The sequence below is a fragment of the Miscanthus floridulus genome, chromosome 17 (assembly GCF_019320115.1).
Source record: "Miscanthus floridulus cultivar M001 chromosome 17, ASM1932011v1, whole genome shotgun sequence".
NCBI classification, from domain to species: Eukaryota; Viridiplantae; Streptophyta; class Magnoliopsida; order Poales; family Poaceae; genus Miscanthus; species Miscanthus floridulus.
This window is the reverse complement of record NC_089596.1, coordinates 40735681-40742041: the sequence shown is the minus strand read 5'-3', so window position 1 is coordinate 40742041 and position 6361 is coordinate 40735681. Positions and strand designations below refer to the sequence as shown.

Sequence of the window (6361 nt, the reverse complement as noted above, 5' to 3'; positions counted from 1 at the left end):
GTGTAGATGCGATCTTTAAGGCGGTGGAGAACCGACATAGCGAGGCAGAGGTTGACAAGTGGCCCCATAGGCCGATAGGCCCCACCTAGAAGCCTCTCATAGTCTTCTTTGGTGTGGTGTCCTCTAGAACCTTTTGGAGTTGTTTACGCCATGGTTAAGCGTGATTAAGTCTGGCGTTTGGGTCCACCTTGACGGTTTTCTCGATAAAACCCTGCTGAAAACACAGATTCACCAAAACTTGTGGAATTTATTAGTTTCAACCCCTAAACATATATTGGTGATCATTTTTATGCATTTATATAAGTTATGTTGATGGTTTATGATTGATGTTAACGACCATCAACATGGCTCTAGACGTGCACTCATAGGTGCAGCGTATTGATGGATAGGAGTGGAATCCATAGTGAAAAGAATAAAAGATACAAGGTTAAGATAGGTTCGTAGTTAATTCAGCAATCGTTTCCCTGGCAATGACGCCTGTTGAAGGTAATTTACAACCATTATAATCCATCAATAAAACATGCATAAGGGCACAATTGAGATCACCAACAAAGGTCTAGGGGTTTCCCCAGCAATGACAGTCTATGATTTCTATAGGGTTTATCCAGAAAACCATCAAGGTGGACCTACATGTAAGATTTAATTGTGCTTATCCACAGCAAAACGGACACCTAGAAGACTCTAGAAGACTCGAGAGGACTCCACGTTGAGGCAGAGAGCGAGGGGCTTGCTAGGTGGGGCCACCCGACCCCTAGGCCCACCTATCAGTCTCCGTGTTGCAATGTCGATTCTCCATCGCCTCCTAGGTTGCATCTACACCATTCCTTAAGTCAGGTTTGATCCAAGGGCTCACGTTGGACGCTCTGGCCTATATATATTAGCCCTTGCCTCCCCCCTAAAGGTATCTACTCATTTGAGAAGATAGAAACCCTAATCATCCTCAGAGCTCCACTATATTCTAGGGCACAAGCTAGTTAGGCTAGGTCTAGAGGGAGGCAAGTAGGCTTCGCTTAGATTAATGATCGTGTCAAAAGTGTGGTTTGGTATAATCTTTGTACCCCCTCCCTCTTTTGTATCTCCATTATTTTTATATGCTTGCTACAATTGTTATGATAATATTAGTATTCATCTTATTCATGTTCTTTGTTATAATGTTCATCGTCTACTTTGATTATATGATTAGTATAGTTGGATTATCATCATGTTCATGCATAAGTTCATATAGCGCTCACTCTAAGGTACCATGGGTGGGTGGTCGACATTGCATAAGCGTGGTGCTTATACATTGTTTACCTATGAATACACCCTATATTTTGGGTCATGTGGTAGATCGCGGACATGACACTCCTATTGAGTCCTTTGTAGTCCACTCCCCAATGTAGGTAGCACGTAGGATCTAGTTATGAAGGGGGACAAGCTCTGTTCTTAATCTCCCTTAGTAATATCCCTTATGTATAGATATGAAGATGATTTCAGCAATGACTATTAGGTATAATTGTACTAATCAATGTATGGTTTGACTTATAATTAAGGATGACTTAGGAATTATTCCTCTAATATTCTACCTGACCATGCTAATACCATAGAAAGGAGTACTATGAGTGATTTATCATTATCATTGATCAATACTTATTATATATCTTATCCTATGACTTACCCCTATTATGAGTAGAATATTGGTTATGGTTTACTTCTCCATCAATAGTATAAGTTATCAATACTTGTCCATGCTAGACCTTTCCTATGGTAAAAATACAAATAACGATACCTAGGAATACTCTAGGGTGAAGTGCTACAATGGTATATTATCTGTGCAATTTGCAGATCCTTTTTCATTCATATCTATATATTATTTCTAGTCACATAAGATGATAAAGAACTACTTAGTATCATTCTAGTAGTGATGCTAGGTAGCACCAACAAGCATCTCTGGAACCATCACTAGGGATGACAACCTAGTAAAGTAATGTTTGGAGATGTAGGTAATTAATAGGTGGCTATTAAAAAAAGTGACAAGTTAATAATTACCAACAAGCATTTCTAGCGCCATTGCTGGGGAAGGTAGCTAGGCAAAGGAAGTATTGATAAACTTATACTTATTGATGTGATCGAAATATCCATTGACATCTGCTCAAACAGGCTTACCCTTGTTTTGTCTACTTGTGTATCTTATGCAAGGTAATGTATGACCAGTTTTGACCTTCCGATAAACTACTGTTGACAATCCAGAAGCACTACTTAAGAGGACTAAGGCTAAACTCAAAAAAGTTTTAGCTTTAGAGTTCAGAAGACAGCCATATAAGGCGAAGCTTAACACCATAATTTGAAGCCATGGCTGACAGGACTCTCCGTGAATTCTTTGCTCCAACCACTGCCAAAATCCGAACTGGACCCACAGTCAATGTGGGAGACAATGGATTCAAGCTCAAGCCGGCTCTAATCAATATGGTGCAAGCGAGCCAATTTTGTGGAAAGGCACATGAAGATGTGAGTGCACATCTCCAACACTTTCTAGAGATCTGCAACACTTTCACCATCAAGGGAGTAACCAAGGATGCCATACTACTTCGTCTCTTCCCATTTTCACTTTTTGGGAAGGTGAAGTAGTGGTTCTGCGCCTAACAAAGATAGAAACACTACATGGGATAATTTTCCACTGCCTTCCTAACAAAGTTCTTTCCCACAGGCAAGATAATGCTCTTTGTCGGAGAATTTCAAGTTTTCAGCAGCAACATGATGAATCTGTCCCTGAGGCATGGGAACGCTTTCAAGACTATATATACAAATGTCCTCATCATGGGATGGAGAATTGGTTACTCATGCAGATGTTCTACTATGGGTTGACCAACAATATTCATGAGACCATGGATGCTGCTACTAGAGGTGCATTCTTGTCACTTACATTTCTAGCTGCGACCACTCTTGTGGAGAAGATGGCCTCCAACCAAGGCTGGAATGAAGAATGTGTTCAGACCTACAAGAGAGGTGGAGGTATTCATCAACTCAAGGAGGTAAACATGCTATCTGCTAAGATGGACCTACTGATGAAGAAGCTTGAAGACCGAGTTAATGAAAAGCAAGAAGTCATGCACATTCATGATTCATGCATGATGTGTGAAGTATGTGGCAACACTGGGCATTCAGGGAATAACTGTCCTAGAACCCAAGATGATGTGAACTTTGTCAACAACAACTACTATCATCCTCAATAGAATCAAGGATGTAACCAATAATAGAGGCTAAAATATCAATGTAACCCTCAAGGTAATAATTATAATAACTTCAATCAACCACCCTTGAGAGAATTAATTGTTGGCCAATCTAGACTTATGGAAGAATTATCTAAGAAGGTAGCTACCAATGATAAAATATTAGAAAACATAAATAATAGAATGGATAGCTTTGCTTCTACCATTAAGAACCAACATAATTTTAATAAAATGATAGAATCACAAATAGCTCAGCTGGCAGCTGTTGTTCCTCTGTTCGACAAAGGTAAGATTCCAGGGCAGTCGGAAGATTTAGAAACTACAAATCTTGTCGATATTCACAATGCAGCTTACTACTACACGGAGCCATTAACGGGAAGGTGGATAGATTACACCTTGCCTGACAAGAAAGGTGATCTAGGGAGACCTGTCATCCCTATTGCCATTGGACCTCATATCTTCCGGGAAGCTATCTATGACTTTGGAGCAAGTGTCAACATCATGCCTAAGGGAATTTATGAGAAACTTTTAGGAGATCCTTTGTTGTACACAAATATGCAGTTTGTAGCTTGCAGATTAGTCACTCTGCTACCCCAAGGGAGACCTTGAAGATGCCATTGTCCGAGTAGGACAATCATATGTTCCCAGTAGACTTTGTGGTTTTGGAAACAGGTGGAGATGAAAGGGCACCCATCATCCTAGGCCAACCTTTCTTGAGCACCGCAACAGCCATAATCTACGTAGACAGTGCCAAGATCTGTTTCACGATCAAGGATAAAAAGGAGAAGTTCTCTTTCAAGAACTGCATCTTGCAATCTCCTAGTCATCCACAAAAGGCATATCTGCCCGAAGAGACAATAGTAACCAAGAAGAGGAACAACCAAAGGAGGAAGAACAAGACTAGTCAACCACAAGAAGAAATGGTCAACATGATCAACACACTCCAATCTAAGTATGACCACCTCCTTGCTTCACCAATCCTTGCTAAGAAGGATGATCATGGCATACCAACGATCGAGTGTACCATTAGAAAATGAATCTTCCACAAGACCTTCTACGACATTGGATTGGGCATCAATATAATGTCCAAGGTAATGTATGAATATTTATTCAGGTAACGAACCTTTGTTCCCTACATATATGTAGTTGCAGATGGTGGACCAATCAATCTGATTCCTTGAGAGAATAGCAAGGGATGTTATGGTAAGAATACAAGATCACTATGCCCCTACCGATTTCATGGTCCTAGACATGGGAGAAGAAGATGATACACCCATCATCCTAGGAAGACCGTTCCTCAACACCACCAACGCGATTATCTACATCAAATCTAGAAAAGTCCACTTTCAATTCCCTAGAGAAAAGGTACGTTGTTATTTTAATAGTTATACTACTTATGAACAGCCAAAGAAGAGCCGCTCTAGGAGGAGACGTCAATCATTCCAACATCAAAGGAATCAACCATGATGGAATGAATGGGAAGATTAAGAACCTAAAGTGCCTGTGAAAGTTGAACCTACTCCGCCTAAGACAAGTCCACAGTCCAGGCAGGTGTGGAAAGAAATGGTGACATCATCATCGAAGTCACCATCACCAGATGTGCAGCCATCTGGGTCTCCACCGCTAAGACCGAATGATGCACCCAAGGATGAAGGACTTCTCCTAGGTCAAGTCCTGTCTAGAGGACATAAAAATCTGAACCCTCACCAGTGAGGTAACAATAGTAGTTATCCATATTTACTTTCTAGCATTGCATAAATTATTTTTCACTTTAGCATATTTACTTTTCTGTATTCGCCTTGCACTAATAAAAGAAAAAAAAAGTTTCTGCATACAAAATCTTAAAGCCCCATGTGAGTAAATCTATGATGTGTAAACACCTAAGGAAGTATTCACTGTGGTAGCATAAAAATAAAAATAATGAGCATGCATATTTTTTCTTCTGCATTGTAAAAAACATAATATTAAATGGACATCTTGCTAAAATTTTTCCAAAAGAAAATCTATTTAAACCCATGAGGACAACAAATCTTTGAATGGTTGACCGCTAACCCCTTATCCTAATCTATGCCACGAGTTTTGATGCTCTTGTTGGAGTATTTTGCAGGATGACACATAAGATCAAGAGCAAGTTTACCCAGCTGTCTTCATCCACCCAAAGTACATCTTCCTGAACCACTGCTGTACTCACTACACATGAGGAACCCAACTTCTGGATGAATGAGAAGGACATTAGCTAGCAAACCCGCTCTGAGAAGGATCACTCAACATTCAACTAATCGACCATAGCAACATCTAGCTTAGGGGAGGAGCATCCCCCATGTATCTAGCTAAGTATTTCTTTCCTTAAGTTTTACTATTTTTGAGTTTTCTTTATATTAGCTAAAGAAATAAAAAGATGCATAACTGTTTACACCAAAATTTGGGAAGAAGAACGCGGGAACTCGAAGCTTCCAAAATTGTGTCAATCAAGGACTCGATGGCCTGAGGATCAATATTAGCTGATTCAGAGGAGACACTGGAATTGGCTCTCTTTGAATGATGTCAGCAGATAATGATAACGGGCTACGGTTGGCGTCAAGAAGTACATGTCGAACTCTACAAAAAGGAAAAGATTAGGGTCCAAGTTATCCTAAGTTAGGAATGTTTTATTCTATACCAAAGATTGTAATGAGTCATACTTGAGTAGGATTCATGTTTAAGCCCCGGGTATAAATATTGGACCCCGGCTATTGTAAAGGACACACAATCAATCAAATACAAGTCATTTACTTTTTTGGCTTCGGCCAACCCTTAGGAGTAGGAGTAGAGTAGATCTCGATGAGTTCTTCAGCGAGTAGGGCTGCATCAGTCCTAGCCGACCTCCGGCTTGTCTATAAGTACCATCATGGCTTATACTTCTATTTGTATGGCTGCATCCATCCAGTCGACCTCCACTGCGACTCTAGTATAAGCTAGTTATCGACTCTTGTCTAGTTCAAGTACGACTGCATCGATTCGGTCGACCTCCACTGCTCGAACTAGATTAAGGTCAAGTTATCAGGCTCTATCTAAGGGTGGCGTCCTTCGGGTAGATTCATTAAGTTACCGATCTTGCTGATGTTTTTTCATCGTTATTAGTTTACAACAACATCAATCCGCCTGGTCGAGAT

The 6361-nt window shown here is 40.3% G+C and overlaps 1 non-coding gene across 1 annotated transcript; it reads right to left on the bottom strand.

The window, feature by feature from the left end:
• Window positions 1-2696: 2696 nt before the first annotated feature.
• LOC136519337 (small nucleolar RNA R71) lies at window positions 2697-2803 on the bottom strand. Its single transcript, XR_010774888.1, has one exon. It is a non-coding gene; the product is annotated as a small nucleolar RNA R71 (small nucleolar RNA).
• Window positions 2804-6361: the final 3558 nt, after the last annotated feature.